The sequence below is a fragment of the Biomphalaria glabrata genome, chromosome 18, assembly GCF_947242115.1.
Source record: "Biomphalaria glabrata chromosome 18, xgBioGlab47.1, whole genome shotgun sequence".
Classification (NCBI taxonomy): domain Eukaryota; kingdom Metazoa; phylum Mollusca; class Gastropoda; family Planorbidae; genus Biomphalaria; species Biomphalaria glabrata.
The window spans coordinates 23,881,834-23,898,432 of record NC_074728.1 but is presented as its reverse complement, the minus strand read 5'-3'; the positions used below and the strand labels follow the sequence as shown (position 1 = coordinate 23,898,432).

At 34.3% G+C, this 16,599-nt stretch overlaps 1 long non-coding RNA gene across 1 annotated transcript; it reads right to left on the bottom strand.

The window, feature by feature from the left end:
* Positions 1-6,365: 6,365 nt before the first annotated feature.
* On the bottom strand, positions 6,366-14,653 carry LOC129923911 (uncharacterized). The gene is made up of 2 exons (XR_008775858.1): positions 12,400-14,653; positions 6,366-7,047 (listed from the first exon to the last, which is right to left on the bottom strand). It is a non-coding gene; the product is annotated as an uncharacterized LOC129923911 (long non-coding RNA).
* Between the last annotated feature and the right edge of the window lie 1,946 nt (positions 14,654-16,599).

The following is a 16,599-nucleotide window of genomic DNA, read 5'->3' as shown; positions in this document are numbered from 1 at the left end:
TTATTATGTTAGAAATGAACGAGTAGTCATTCTCTGGCGTTGCCAGGGTCGAGTTTCGCTAAAGAGAAACAAAATTCATCGTAGTCCCTTTAACAGTTTCCACCGAGGAATTTTCTGGTGATGTGGCAGGTCTGCAGCAGTACCGCCCTCTGACAGGCAACGAAGATGTTCCTAGGAATGTTAAGGGCCTTGAAGGTGTCTGTGAGGTCAGTTGTTATTATCCCCTCGGTTGATATAACAATGGGGTATATTGTTATTTTGGACAACTTCCATAGACGCTTAAACTCCAAGCCTAGGTTCCCATATTGTCTTTGTTTTTCTATCTCTATTATTATTATTATTATTATTATATAACTATGCAGAGCCGGCCTAACGAATTGCGGGGACCAATTTAATGGATGTTTGCGAGGACCCTCTTTCATTTATTTTTTACAATTACTTTTACTATTAATTAGATCACTATATAAACATGTATTATACAACATGCATAGGAAGCACCTCAATCTTAATAGGCGCCAGTGGGTTAATCAAAGCTACGTCAATCGTACGATACACTAAATATGTTAACCCTTTACGTCCTAAATCCTTAAAAGCATGTGACAAGAGCTATGACATAGTGAAATGCCTAAGTTAAAATGCCCGGCCCACTGACAGGCGCGGGCCCAATTTTGACAGTCAGATCAGCCTAAGGCTTGCCCTCTTATTGTGTAATGACTACGCACTTGTTTAGTATTACTATTTAGTGTTAATATTGTATTTGATGTATTTATTAGATGTTTTTTTAAGCTGTATTCATTAAATGCAACATGTTTTATATTGTCTTTGCTGTATGTTCCATATCTGTATATTGCATATGTATTTAGGAAGTCATGCTAACGTTACTAAGTGTATGTAGATGTATTTATAGTGCAGTCGATGTATGTTAAATGCTCTTAGAACGAACCCTGTAGAAGGTGTATACGTTATAATATGTGTTTTGTATGAGATATTGAGCCTGATACGAACATAAAACAGGCTATTATTAAATAAATATTTATTTTTTTTAAAATCGTATTGAATATTGCAATATTTGTACAAAACTTGTAGTAACACTGTCTGTCTGTATGTCTGTCTGTCTGTCTTCTACATTTTTTTTTACATGAGATTCTTCTCATCCCCATTCTCGGATTAAGTTAAAACTTAACACAATTATTTATTGTACCTTCTAAGTTACAAAGCAGTCTTTTAAAGGTCGTCGCTTTAGTCTTAGTGGATGCGAATCTGAAAAATAGGACGAGGCTTTAGGAACAATAGATTACTGTCATATCTTAAATGTCATCTTTGACCTTATATATTACAGACGTTACTTCAAAAGAGAAGATAATTACGTCCTACTCATTTCATGTGTCAATCTAGTCACGCATGTTAATCAATGACTTCAACTCTGCTCTAGTTCTTTATGTTTTCTTGAAGTTGAGAGATCTTAAACAGAGGATGCATATCCCTACACAGCCATTTCTAAAGTTAACTTTGATAATTTTATAAACTCTCCGCTAGTATAGTGGTTACCGTGTTGGCCTGAGAAGGCTTGAGCCATGAGTTTGAAATCAGGTCATTTCCCCTTTTTTATTTTTATAAATGCTTTTTTATTATTCGTTTAGATATATTACAAATTTTATTAAATGACTGATCCAAACTAATCAGTATAAGTATGCTTAATACAAGTTTTTTTTTAATAATTATTTCGTTTGTTTGTGTTTGTAACTATTGAAGGCCTTGTGGCCCAAATGTCTTTTGTTCTTACTTTGGCGCATCAAGTTTTTCTAAATATATTTTTATTCTATTTTCTTTACATTTATTTTTCAGCCACAAAGTTTCCTTTTTTTTTTTGGCTAGACTTTTCTGAATCTAGATGAAGGGATCCTGGGTTGCCCATAAGCCTTGACCCCTATCTCAACTCCTTGGGCAGTTATTGCACGAGTTGTCGAAATAAATAATACTAGTCGACCCGCGGCGTAGCATACCCCCGCTATTTGCCGGAAGTATTCACGTATTGTCGAATGTATGACTATGCTTCCGTTAGTAAGAACAACGGACAAAGCATCACCATAGTTATCCCAATGTTCGCAAACAAAGCTTACAGCCATCTTGCAAAGCGTCGAGAGCAACAGTCTCGTCGATGACATTTCCAGACGTGGGAAGCGTGGTCGAGAGGCCAAGTGCGCTTGAACTTGGCTTGGCTTGGCTACACCCGACACCCGACTTGGGCAGAGTTGAGTTTTCTGAGCTGCCTAACGGCAGCACGGAAAACCAACTCCTAGATATCCCCCCCCCCAACTGGTCAAGAAATGACGAGACCTAAGCATGAAAGTAGCGCTATATAAAAGCTATAAATAATAAATATGCGACTGACAGAAATAAAACATACAGGGATTTCGACTATATTGAAAGACCTGTTTTGAATCCACGAATTATATATGAAGCGGTGGCCATGGTTAGCGAAAGAAAGGTTATACAGACGGGCAAAATCAAAACAAAGCTACAGAAAAAAAAACAACTATGCAACTCTTTTAATGACATCAGATATTGACGTGTGTAAAAAATTATTCAAATATAAAGAGAAAGAGTTCTTCCCTCCTCTCTTTTTGTTTGTCTGAGCCGTTCTCTCTGTCGCTTCGAAAGTTACGTGGGAAAACTCTAGTCGGACTTGCAGAAATAAAAGAGTTATCGTTCCATGACTTTTTTTCGTTGTGTACCGCATGGTTGGGTCACAAAGAGAATTATAGAGAGAGATTGTTGATAGTCAGAAGGCCAAATCGCTACACTCGTGATTTTTCATTGAGGCTGTATTCTTGGGCTCTAGCCCTGTTTGATACCATAGAATCACTCTTATTCTTCTTCTTATAAATTATAGACGTTCCTTCAAAACAGAAGAACTGACTTATTAAGCTGAAGAGATCTTAGTTTAGGATGCACCAGGTATCCACCTTCATCATTGGACCTGTTAATACTGGTTGTTTCTCCGGGATTACTATCCTATCCACACGAGCATGCCAAGCGACGGACATAGTTATCAAAAACTAGATTCGCATGACGTTCAAACAATGATGAATAGACAATGGGAGCTTGTCGAAGGCAACAGTAGTGAATGAAAGTGTCATAAGTTGTGGAGACCTCACGCCACAGACGTTCTCCTCCATCTTCCCCGAGGCACATTTCTTGCCGAAGCAAAACTAAAAGGTCTAAAATATCATGATGTTGGATTTTCAATATCTTTTCAATATCTTTTCTAGTTGACGAGATTTGAACGGGACGGACGGACGGACGGACAGACAGACCACACAAAATTAATAGCGTGACGGTATCGGAAGAGGTTAGTGATTGGTTGTGAATGATGCAACCTAGGTGGCATTGTCTTCACTTGGTCTTAGTTAGGACAGACGACTCCAGAACTTGAGACTGAAAGGTTGTGCTTTCTATTACGCCTACAGCTGTTTACCAGCAGTTTAGTGCCACAAGACAACGACCGGTAACAACAAAGGTTATATAACTAACAACGAGAAACATAACCATAGTCACGCTCAATAATAATTTTCGTTTGTCATGTGAGGCTACATCTGGGCTGAAAGGTCTTATCTTATCTTATATAATACAGACGTTACTTCAAAAAAGAAGACGATTACGCCCTACGCGTCATGCATTTAGTCATGCATATTAACCAATGACTTAAAAATTCTGCCAAGTCACTGGTTTTCCTGGCTAGCTCAGGCAACCCATTCCATGCTCTAATAGCACTAGGGAAGAAAGAGTATTTGTACAAATTTGTCCTAGCATATGGGACGAGGAATGTGCCTTTATCTTTGTGTCTTTCAGAGTATTTTACTAAATTTTGTTTTTGTATTTGAAGATTATGGTTCAGTGTTTTATGTATGATTGCTACTTTACTTTTGAGCCTTCTGTCCTGAAGGCTTTCTAAATTTAGTGATTTTACTAAAGGTGTTACTCTAGTCAAATGTGAATATTCGTTTGTTATGAATCTCACTGCTCTATTTTGTGTCTGTTCCAGTTTCTTAATGTTTTCTTGAGTTGAGGGGTCCCAAAACGGAGGATGCATATTCTATTATTGGCCTAACCAAGGTTAAATAACAGGTCAACTACTCCATGAAAAAAAAAGTTTTATATCTATTTGGTTTGGTTTGACGAGATCTTTTTTTCACTTTCAGTACTATATTTTCATTTGTGTGTGTAAAAGAATCCAGTCAGACGGAGGCTGTGCTTATATTATATGATATTACGTCATTGTTTGTTGTTTATGTTTTGTGCGAAAGCAAAAGGATTTGACGGAAATAAAAAGAGAGTCGTCTATGTCTACTTTGATAATCGCAGTCTCCGTTATTATTATCATTATTTTAAATTAATGTCTACAGTATGTTTATGTCAATATTTATCTGTGACAACAGAACAGAGGCTAAGTATGATTTGCTTCGTCTTGGCTACCTATCAATGGGGCGCGAAGTTCGACACCCTACTATAAAAGAGTTGTGTTTACTGAGCTTCTCAAGGAAGCAAGGAAAACCTCACAGATACCCCACTACCCATCTGGTTCACAACTGAGATTGGACCATAATGCGCTGAGCATGGTGTAAGCATGAAAGTTGCGCTATATAAAAGCTATTTTAAAAAATTAATTGACAAACATGTTGTTTTTTTTCCCTATATATATATTTATTCCGTGTCTAGCTAACTGTATCATCAGGTCGGATGTTCTTGCTTGGCCCACTAACCTTTCATATGTAAAATATGCCACCGGCCAGGGAAAACAGTATTCCACCTACGAATAACTGACACCCACACAGACACACAGACGTTGTAGACCCGCCTTACCGTTATAATCTCGTGGTTCTTTAGTGTATCGCTTGTATTCAGCTATGCTCGAAGTGTGAATAGACTATGTGTATCGTTGGTATGCTGTGAATAAAGTATCTCTTGCTTGAATGGCCCACTCTCATTATTGTACATTTCAACAGCGCATGAATTGGAAATTGTCACGTGGTTAAACTATAACGGAGCGCTACTATTAAAAAGTTTCATCCCAAAAAACTTACAAAGGTTATTTTTATGTCTTTTCATGTTATTTCAATTTAAAAAAAAAAAACTCTTTTGCAAGGAGATCTCAGCTAGTGACGGTATTCACGATCAATCAATGTCAAGGACGCTAAATTAAACTTAAAAACCGCCAACCACAGACCTATATCTATTATATCTAGTCTGGACTACAGACCTATATCTATTATATCTAGTCTGGACTACAGACCTATATATATTATATCTAGTCTGGACTACAGACCTATATCTATTATATCTAGTCTGGACTACAGACCTATATCTATTATATCTAGTCTGGACTACAGACCTATATCTATTATATCTAGTCTGGACTACAGACCTATATCTATTATATCTAGTCTGGACTACAGACCAATATATATTATATCTAGTCTGGACTACAGACCTATATCTATTATATCTAGTCTGGACTACAGACCTATATATATTATATCTAGTCTGGACTACAGACCTATATATATTATATCTAGTCTGGACTACAGACCTATATCTATTATATCTAGACTGAAAAACGAAACAAATTCTTATCCGCGATTGATCAACTCACAGACCTATATAAAAGAAAGATGTATTTCCAAAACACGATTCTTAAAGACAAACCAGCACCCATTAAACCACTGTTACATCAGATCTGAACGAAGTGGTCGTCTCCTTTCCATTAGAACTAAAACAGAAAGATTTAAAAACTCCTTTATCCCACTTTCAGTCAGAGTGTTACAAGATCAGCTGTCGTCATCGAGAAGTACATAGAAGTCTAATTCATAAAGCGCTGGGTTGTGAGTGTGTATGTGTTTCGTGTGTGAATGTTGTTCGAATTTTTCATCTATATTGTTATTGTTACAGTAGTTACGCTGAGGTTGTCAATTGTAGTTCAACTGAATTTTCATTTGATTGGATCAATAAAATTATCTTATCTTATATATATAATAAAATACTCTGAAAGACACAAAGACAAAGGCACATTCCTCGTCCCATATGCTAGGACAAATTAGTACAAATACTCCTTCTTCCCTAGTGCTATTAGAGCATGGAATGGGTTGCCTGAGCTAGCCAGGAAAACCAGTGACTTGGCAGAATTTAAGTCATTGGTTAATATGCATGACTAAATGCATGACGCGTAGGACGTAATCATCTTCTTTTTTGAAGTAACGTCTGTATTATATAAGATAAGATAAGATATTTATTTATATATTGTTATGCATTAATCACAGAACTATATATTCACAGAAATTCATAAAACAAAGCCATTTCCTTTTAGTTTCCAATATATTGTGATGTTGCTAGTTCAGGCTGTCTTGAAGTCAACCAATTACTCTGCAATCGTTTGGGTGTAATTGTCCGGGTGTATTACGTGCAGTTGAACTACAACACAAACAAGAACTGGCACATCTATTTTAACTAGTGAAGAGATGTAGTCGACTCTGATGAACTATTCAACATGTATTTATTATGATAAAAGGGCCACAGTAGAAGTCTCTGTCACTAAACACGTCGTTACCCTGGAATGTTCTATCGCTAACTGATTTTCCGGTCTCTAACCCAACATATCCCAAACGTCACTAGTCCCGTTCAATATGCGTCTACTATGGTGCGTCGCTAAATAACTAAAATAACTAACCTATATAAATAAGGTGTCTAACAGATTCCTCCCCCCCTTGAAAAAAAAATATGTCAATATTTTTCCACTACTGTCAAGTCTTACAAGGGCGTTTTCAATTTAAGGGGAAGACAACAAACATAAAATCTTGACATCTTCATCTTGACTTCTTCATCTTGACATTTTCATCTTGACTTGACAGTTCTTCATATTCAATGTCAATGTTCATAACAGTTCATAACATTCCAGAATCATCCTCCTTAGTACACAGTTCATCATAGAGGAAAATGTGGCATCCTATGGGCATGTCCTACACATCTCAAATGTTCTTCACTGGCAGTAATCTGATAAAATACAATATTTCAAAAAACAATTACAAACTTTATTTACACATTCAATACATTTTTTTTTCTTACCACCCTTTTATACGCTTTTGTCCATTTTTCTTTTATACTCACCCTTTTCCATAGAACTAACTTTCGTCAATGATATATGAAATGATTCACACAAAAAAAAATATCCATACTTACTTTTAAATGCTTAACATCAACTTTACTTATCTCCCTTTTCATAACATATAAATGGTGTCAATATATTAATATATATTACATACTCAATATAATCATAGTTTATTTACAGAAGTATTTCATTTCAATGTCATTCTAGACAATAGATCAGCTACAATATTCACAGATCCACTAATAGCTTTCACTTCAAATTTATATTCCTGTAGTGCTAAGAACCATCTATAAACACGACTGTTTTTCATGCTCTTTTGCTGTATATATTGAATAGGTTTATGATCAGTTAATAATATGAATTTCCTTCCTATTAAATAGCTCTCTAGCTTAGTAATTACCCATATTACAGCTAAGGCTTCTCTTTCAATGACACTATATTTTTTTTCTGCCTCTGACAATTTTCTACTTACATATAATATAGGATGTAAGTTATCATAGTTCTGCATTAAACAACCACCAATAGCATTACCAGATGCATCAGTTGTGACATAAAATATTTTGTCTTTATCAGGTAGTCTTAATATTAGTTCATGACTAAAAACATCTTTAATTCTGTCAATAGCTTTCACACATTCCTCATTACAAACTACTTTTTGAGGTTTTCCTTTTTTAAGTAAGTCATTTAGTGGATTCACTATTTCTGCTAAGTTTTTTATAAACTTTCTGTAATAATTTACTATTCCCAATATACTTTTAATTTGTCTTTTTGTTGTAGGTATTTCAATATTAAGTACTTTCTTTATGTTATCTTCAATAGGGCTAATCATGTTGTTATTTACTTTATGTCCTAGAAAAATTATTTCCTCCAATCCTATTTCTACTTTTTCTGCTTGAATTGTAAGTCCACTTTCTTTTATTATTTTGAATACTTCTTTTACATCTACCAAATGTTCCTCCCAACTATTATTAAAAATACATATGTCATCCAAATAGCAAATAACATTTTCTTTGTTTCCAATTATCATGTTCATCATTCTATTAAATGTGGCAGGTGCATTTACTAATCCAAAACTCATATAATTCCATTGAAAAATACCATATGGTGTCACAAATGCTGTGTAAGGTTTAGCATTTTCTGTTAAAGGTATTTGCCAATAACCTTTAGTTAAATCTAATTTAGTAAAAAATTTTGCTCCATTTAATTTATGTAAAATATCCTCTATATTTGGCATTGGATATGGGTCAAATTCTGTGATGTTGTTAAGTTTCCTATAATCAATACATAACCTTATATCTCCATTCTTCTTTTTGGCTATCACAATTGGTGAAGCATAAGGAGATGTTGATGGCTCAATTATACCTGATTCTAGTAAATTGTCTATTTCTTTCTTTACTTTGTCTTGTAAATGTAGCGGTATTCTATATGGCTTAAGCTTGATAGGTTTTGAGTCTGTTACTTTAATGTCATGTTTAATAATATTAGTTTTTCCTGGTATGCTGGAAAAAATTTCTTTGTATTCATGTATTATTTTAGTTATATCTTTTGACTTTTCCTTAGTTAAATTATTAAGATTAATCTTTTGCCAAGTTTGATTCTCTTTTGTTTCTATTACAGGTATTTCCTTAATATCATTTTCATTGTGATTTTCATTTGTTATTATCATCAAACATTCTTCTCTTTCTGAAAATGTATTTTCTATTTCCTCCTGAATGTTTTGTATCAACTCATCTTCTCTATCATGATACAGTTTCAAATTATTTATGTGATATGTTTTAACTTTCCCATTTATTTCAATTTGATAATTCACATCACTAATTTGCTTTATCACCTTAAATGGACCTTTCCATTGTTTACCAATTTTATTTTTCAGGTCATTTATCAATATTAATACATTGTTTCCTACTTCTAGTGTTTTCAATTGTCTTTTCTTATTTAGATTCTCATGAGCACTTTGTTTGTACTTCTTATTGTTGTTATATGCTTGAGTCCATATTTCTTTCAATTCTGTTGTGATTGTTGTTTCACTGTCATTATTTAATTTATTCTCATTGCTTATTAGATTTTCTTTAAAAACATCTAATTCATCTCTGGGTTTTCTTCCATGTATTATTTCATATGGTGAAAATTGTGTTGCTTCATGGATGTTGTTTCTATGAGCAAATAGTACATAGTTAATGTAATGATCCCACTTGTTCTGATTATTCTGAATTATCTTTGTTAGTGATCTTTTTAATGATCCACCATATCGTTCACATAAACCGTTACTCTCCGGGTGGTAAACCGAAGAGTATATGTGTTGTATATTGTATTGTTTAGTCCATTTCTTAAATTGTTCTGACTTAAACTGAGATCCCTGATCACTCAATATAATTTTAGGTATACCATGTCTTGTAATTACTTTTTGAGTTATGGCATTAATGATATTCTCTGCACTTGTATTTGATAATGGGATTGCCTCTGGGTATCTACTAAACATGTCTATTACTGTTAGAATGTATTTGTTATTATTTTCAGTTTGAATTAAAGGACCTATTAAATCAATAGATACTTTCTGAAATGGTGCTGTAGGTTCATCCATTTCTTGAATAGGTGCTTTATTCACTAGACTTTTGTTAGATCTCTTTTGACATATGTCACATGAGTTTATGTATTTGTTGATTGTTGCTTTCATTTTGGGCCAAAATACTTGTTTTGACAAATTCCTATAACATTTCTTTACTCCCCTATGTGCTGCTAAATTATTATCATGTGTCATGATTAAAACATCTTTCCAATATTTCTGTGGTAAGACAAGTTGTTTTATTTTCTTGTTATCATTACTTGTTTGTCTAAACAATATTTTATTCTCTATACAAAATTTCTCCATTGGATTATTATTGTTTTTATCTGATATTCTTGAATAAATTTTCCCAATAATATTGTCATTCATTTGTTCTAATGCAAATGTGGGTGTTGTTTCTTTTTCACTTTGAGATATTTGTGTTTCAAGACTATTTTGTGTTTCATTTTCTATCTCTTTTTCCTTAACATCTGTATTTTCTATTTGTATTACATTACTGGTTTGTTTTTCTTTATCATTACTAATTACATTTATTGTATTTTCCTGTTTCTCATCTTTTTTATCCATTGATCTTGTTATTATCATACTTGTTATATTTTGTGTTTCTATGTTTTCATGATTTTGTCTTATGTTTTTGTATTTGTTTTGCCAGTCTTCTAATTCTTTTCTTGAACATTCTTTAACTCCTTTTATGTTTCCTACTAACATATCATATCTCATTTCTGGTATTGCAATGCCATCACAATAACCAGTGAAAAATGGGGTTTCAATGTATACCCTTATAGCTTTAAATTCCCTTACGGTGCCATCTGCTAATTCTACTTTCCTAGTAAACCCTTTATACCAATGAGGTTTGACAAATTTAGTTTTTACTGCCAAAGTGTTACAACCTGAATCCCTGATTAATTCCACCGGAATTCTATCTACAAACCCTGGGTACACTGCAAAATTGTTCCTATTTCCTTCCATGAAATATATCCTATCTGTACCTTTGTTTTTGTATTCCCTACTGTAACTTCTATTTCTATAATTTCCCCTGTCATTCCTATCTCTACTCCTATATCTACTGTTATTTTGTTCATTGTGTCTATTTCTACTTCCAGACCTACTATTCCCTCTTCTACAGTTAGCTGCTATATGACCTTTTCCTTGACATTTAAAACAAGTTATTTCACTATATTTTCTATTTCCACTATTTGATCTGTTTCTATTTCTACTTCTATCAACATTTTCTTTGGTGTATCCTATTAAATCTACTTTGCTCTTATCCCTATCAGAAAATGGTTTATTTGGATAGGCATTTTTGTATACTCTCATTATTTCTGTTATTTCATCTATAGTTTTTGGGTTTCTTTCTTTAATAAAAGATTGTAACTGAGGATCACATTTATTTACAAAGTTGTCCACTAGAATAAAATTTTTTAATCCCTCATAAGAGTTATTCACTTTTTCTAATTTTACCCACTTATTGAAGAAATCCTTTTCCATATTAATGGTAGTTTGGGGTTCTATTTCTAATGATGGTATATTGTCAAAATATTTCTTTCTAAAAGTTGTAGCATTATGACCATAGGCATTCAATAATTCTCTTTTTAAAACTTGATAACTATCATCAATATGATGGTCATGATTTTGGCATATTGTTAGAGCTTGACCATGAACAAAGTCTATCAGTATTTCAGACCATTCTTCTTCAGGCATATTAAATGTAGACATTTTTGCCTCATATCTTTTCAGGAAATCACCAATGTCATCCTTCTGTTCATCAAAACTTTGTATTTTTCTCTTTAGCCATGTCTGTGAATTAGGGTTGTCTCTTTGAGTGGTATAATTATTTGAGTTATTTGTGTTATTTCCTTGTTCAGTTTGGGCTCTGGCTTGTGCTGCATCCAATCTCATCTTCTCCATTTTAGCTTCATGTTCTCTAATTTTTTCTCTCTCCTTGTCTTGCCTATCTTGGTCCTCTTTTTGTTTCTCATATTCTTCCTTTCTGATCCTTTCTTGCCTCTCTATCTCTTGTCTTTGATGTTCTTCTTGTCTTTCTATCTCTTCTTTTTCCCTTCTTATTTTATCTTGACGTTCCATTTCTTCCCTCACAACTTGCTGTACATAAGCGGCTAAGTCTTTTCCTTTTAACTCCATGGCCTTTCCATCCTGCATAGCTGTTTCCTTAACCTCCTTAAGGTCCACATATGATGATGTAGCCATTGTGTTTTATATTTTATATATATTTTTCCTTAGCCTATATTGGTTATGGCTATACTTTAAAAGTTTTTACACACTTTTATACCAGTTTTAAGTGTTATGTCTCTATCTATAGATTTAGTAAATGTGTAAATCTAGTCTGAGTTATTATGGTTATATTCAAATCTGTATATTAGGTCCAGTATTACACACAAATTTAAATCTAGTATATTATAGTATGTATAATATTACCATTTAGATCTATAGTTATCAAGAGCACTATGACTTTTAGATCTAGTATGAATAACTATGATCAATTTTAAAATCTGGTATGACTGAAGTCACAGTGAAGTGTCTTAGAGTAAATTCAAGGACTGTCTAGAGTCTAGATCTAGAGTAGATTATGGTTCTATTTAACCATACGAAACAAATATGTGTATACAGTGTCAAATATATCTTCAACAAGATATATATATCTAGAATGTACTACCTTCATTCATCTTCAACTTAATAATATTTCAAAGTAGAGTCTAGATAATTAAATTGTACCAAAGAGATGTACAACAATTTGCAGATCTAAATTTAGCCAGACGATAGTGTTTGACTACATAGCCAGTTTCGGCATTATTCTCATGGCAAAATCATATTTGATTTTAACCGCTCAAACTAAAATTATTTTAGTCTGATTCACAGTAAAAGAATCCTACCCGCACTTTCTATCATTAAGTGAAAAAAAAATACAGATCTAATTAAATTAATAAAAATAAATAATTTAAAATAATATAAACAAATGAAATAATTAAATGAAACTATCACTATGGGTTGGGATGTGACAATATGGCACACAATGATAACGTCACGAAGTAACCAGGCAACAACGGATATGACGTTTGCACAAACAAAACAAATTACAACCCTAAACGTATAATATAGCTTTTCATCTAAATTACGTCTTCTACCCCGACGGGTTTTAAGGCGCACCACCTGATTTTACTCAGGCTAACGTACCAAATTTAGACAAAATCTATTTCTAAGGGCAATCTAAACATATACTAATAAGAAAAATGGCACTTAGCTTTTGATAAGAAAGATCCCTTTGTTCGGACTCCCGAATATGCTAGATCACAACAAATTCCACTGCCTCTCTTCCAGTTCTGACTCTGTTCTCCGGTGCTACTAGTATCCCACGTAATGCCACAGATGTCCTGATATGCCACAGCAAAATGTTCCAGTTTCTTCGACGACTGTTGATGACCGTATGTGTAGTTCCGACGACTTTGTGTACACAGTTACTGACGAATAGGTTAACGGTTCTTCTGGCGATGACTTGACTTGTGTAGACGACTACTGACAAATAACAGTCTCTTGACGACAACTTGATCTGGACGACTGACGAATAACGAATTTCTTGACGATGACTTGATCTGGGCTGACGAATAACGGCTTTCTTGACGATGACTTGATCTGGGCTGACGAATAACGGTTCTCTAAAATAGTTCACTGCTTCTGCTGCTACTCTGGTAGTACGACGAAGTTTGCTGTTGTACTCTGCTTCACTAGACCAAACTGTCCAATGTAGACTAGGTGAGACCAAGGTCACCTCCGACGACGTTCCGTTATACGACTAACGGTTTTCAACGAGATTAAGTGGATGTAGCTGTTTCCACAACTGCAATATCAACAAGTCTAGATATGGTCTAGACCGACGAATACTAGATATATCAATGTTCAGTACTGATAAAGATTACTTCACTAACCTTCCAAAGGTTAAACACAGTGACCGTTATAAACGTGGCAAGCAACCGGTTCAATGAGCAAACTGCTCCACAAGAATCTCTCCAAGGGTAAGACGACAGAGCGATTTCGATTTAGTTAGCTACCAAACTTGTAGTACTCACAATACTTCTGACAGCGGGTAAACTGTCCTTCTCGAAACTGACGAGGTAAAACTTGATACTCAATGTGGCTCCTATGACGAAGAAAAAAATATGTCCAACAGGTTCACTAACGATCTCTCACCCGTTATGAATGAACGGTTTCTCTGGCTGTAGGTCGATTCAGCATATGAAGATCAGGCGTTGCGATGATTACGGTCCTGACGAAGGTCACCCTGAGTTAACGGCTCGTTGAACGTGCGATCAAACAGGCGATGACTGTATGTAGATCTAGAACAAAGTCACTCTGCGATACTGCTGTGTTCAGCCGTACTCCGATGAAATCTTATATCTTCGAGTGCACGACCCTCACCTGAGTAAACGTTCTGCTTCGAAGTCCGGTTCGATGTTCAGCTTCATCAGGGGTCCGGCTTCGAGGTTCGGTTCGATGTTCGGCTTCAACAGGGGTCCGGCTTCGAGGTTCGGGGTCGCCACTGTGATGTTGCTAGTTCAGGCTGTCTTGAAGTCAACCAATTACTCTGCAATCGTTTGGGTGTAATTGTCCGGGTGTATTACGTGCAGTTGAACTACAACACAAACAAGAACTGGCACATCTATTTTAACTAGTGAAGAGATGTAGTCGACTCTGATGAACTATTCAACATGTATTTATTATGATAAAAGGGCCACAGTAGAAGTCTCTGTCACTAAACACGTCGTTACCCTGGAATGTTCTATCGCTAACTGATTTTCCGGTCTCTAACCCAACATATCCCAAACGTCACTAGTCCCGTTCAATATGCGTCTACTATGGTGCGTCGCTAAATAACTAAAATAACTAACCTATATAAATAAGGTGTCTAACAATATAAATAACCCAGATCGAAATAATTCACGTCTATTGATTTTAGTCATCTTATGTACATTTAAATAGATTTATTTTATTGTTATGTATCTAAAAATTGCACAATAATAATTATGAGACGAGAGTGCTCTTATTTTCGATGTTCAATTACCAGATCAAGATCTAAACATTAAATTACATGTTATATAGGTTAGGGTGGAAAAAAAAATTTGACATCTTATAATTACTTTACAAAACAACGCCTTGTTTCATCTTTTAAAAAAAAAATTTTTTCACGAGATTTTTAGTAGTGTTAAAAGATCTCCATGTCCAGTATATATAATATATATAGTTCTGTGATCTCCATGTCCATTCTAGATATAATATATATATATATACGTCTGTAGTCCAGTCTAGATAGAATATATATAGGTCTGTGGTCCTCGTCCCATATGCTAGGACAAATTTTTACAAATACTCCTTCTTCCCTAGTGCTATTAGAGCATGGAATGGGTTGCCTGAGCTAGCCAGGAAAACCAGTGACTTGGCAGAATTTAAGTCATTGGTTAATATGCATGACTAAATGCATGACGCGTAGGACGTAATCATCTTCTTTTTTGAAGTAACGTCTGTATTATATAAGATAAGATAAGAAAAATTCTATTTATAATATATATATATATATATATATATATATATATATATATATATAGGTTTGTGCTGCTACCTAAATAAAAGCTACCAACGGAAGTGCTTAGAGAATTTGATTCTGCGATGCTAAAGAATGCCCACAAATAAAAACAATCATAAACTTAAACAAGAAAAAACATTTAAAAATACTTTTAAAATACCAATGCATATATCAAGTGTAATTTTATCAATTAGTTTGGATCAGTCATGTAATTATTTGCATGTCATCAACCTAGGCGTAATAGATCTGTGCGATCAGAAATATCTGTACCAATTGCTTTTGTTGAGCTGTTAACTTTCTCAGATCCTATCACTTGTCTGGACCAGTTGTGAAAGGGGGAGGGAAGAAAAGGGGGCGGGGTTATCATGTGATCGTTTTTTTTAAATGGATTTTTAAAAAAATTCATTCAGGGCTCAAGGGGACTAATTCAACTTATTCAACAACATCTGTCAAGAACTATTTATTCCTCTTGTTCAAGATACCGAAAAAAAAAAAAAAAAAAAACTAATTGGTATTTTTTTTTTAAATTGATTCTTGTGTTGTCAGGTACAATAAATAATTGTGCAAAAGCTCAGCTTTATCTTAGATTGGGTGTGGAAGAAATAACGTGTACAAACTTTTTACCAGTCAGACACACAGACAGTCAGATGATATAAGCTTTATAAAAGAAAGAACATTGATTATAAATTATTTTGTTTCTTTTTCTGTATTTATAGTTATAATTTTTTAAAAGTTTGTCCGTCATTTCTTATCTTATCTTAACTTATATAATACAGACGTTACTTTTAATAAAAAGATGATTACGTCCTACGCGTCATGCATCTGGTCATGCAATGTTAACCAATGACTAAAAATCATGCACAGAGATGTCACATATCCAGTTAATAAATCTTAAGTTCCTCTTTCAGACCCTGCGATCTTTAGGACAGATGATGTAATGGTCATCTGTTTCCGTGGCCCACGGTTAAGGAGGGCGTCACGTGGCTAACAAAATGACCAACCGCCTCTACTTTTTCCCCAACTAATATCAGGTACCCATTAGAGCTGGGTGGCCCCCAGGGCGCCCTAAGAATACCGAAATATAGAATCCCAGTATTCATCAGGATTCGAACACGAAAACCAACGGTTTGGAAGTTAAGCGCTTTACCGCTCTGTCACCATGTCACCGTGTCTCCCAATTAAATCTGTCAAATTATTAATGTTGAGCTGTTTGTTTACTTGGAATGGGTGTATTACGACAAGTATGTTTCATGGACAATTCATGATCACTAGACTAGAAAA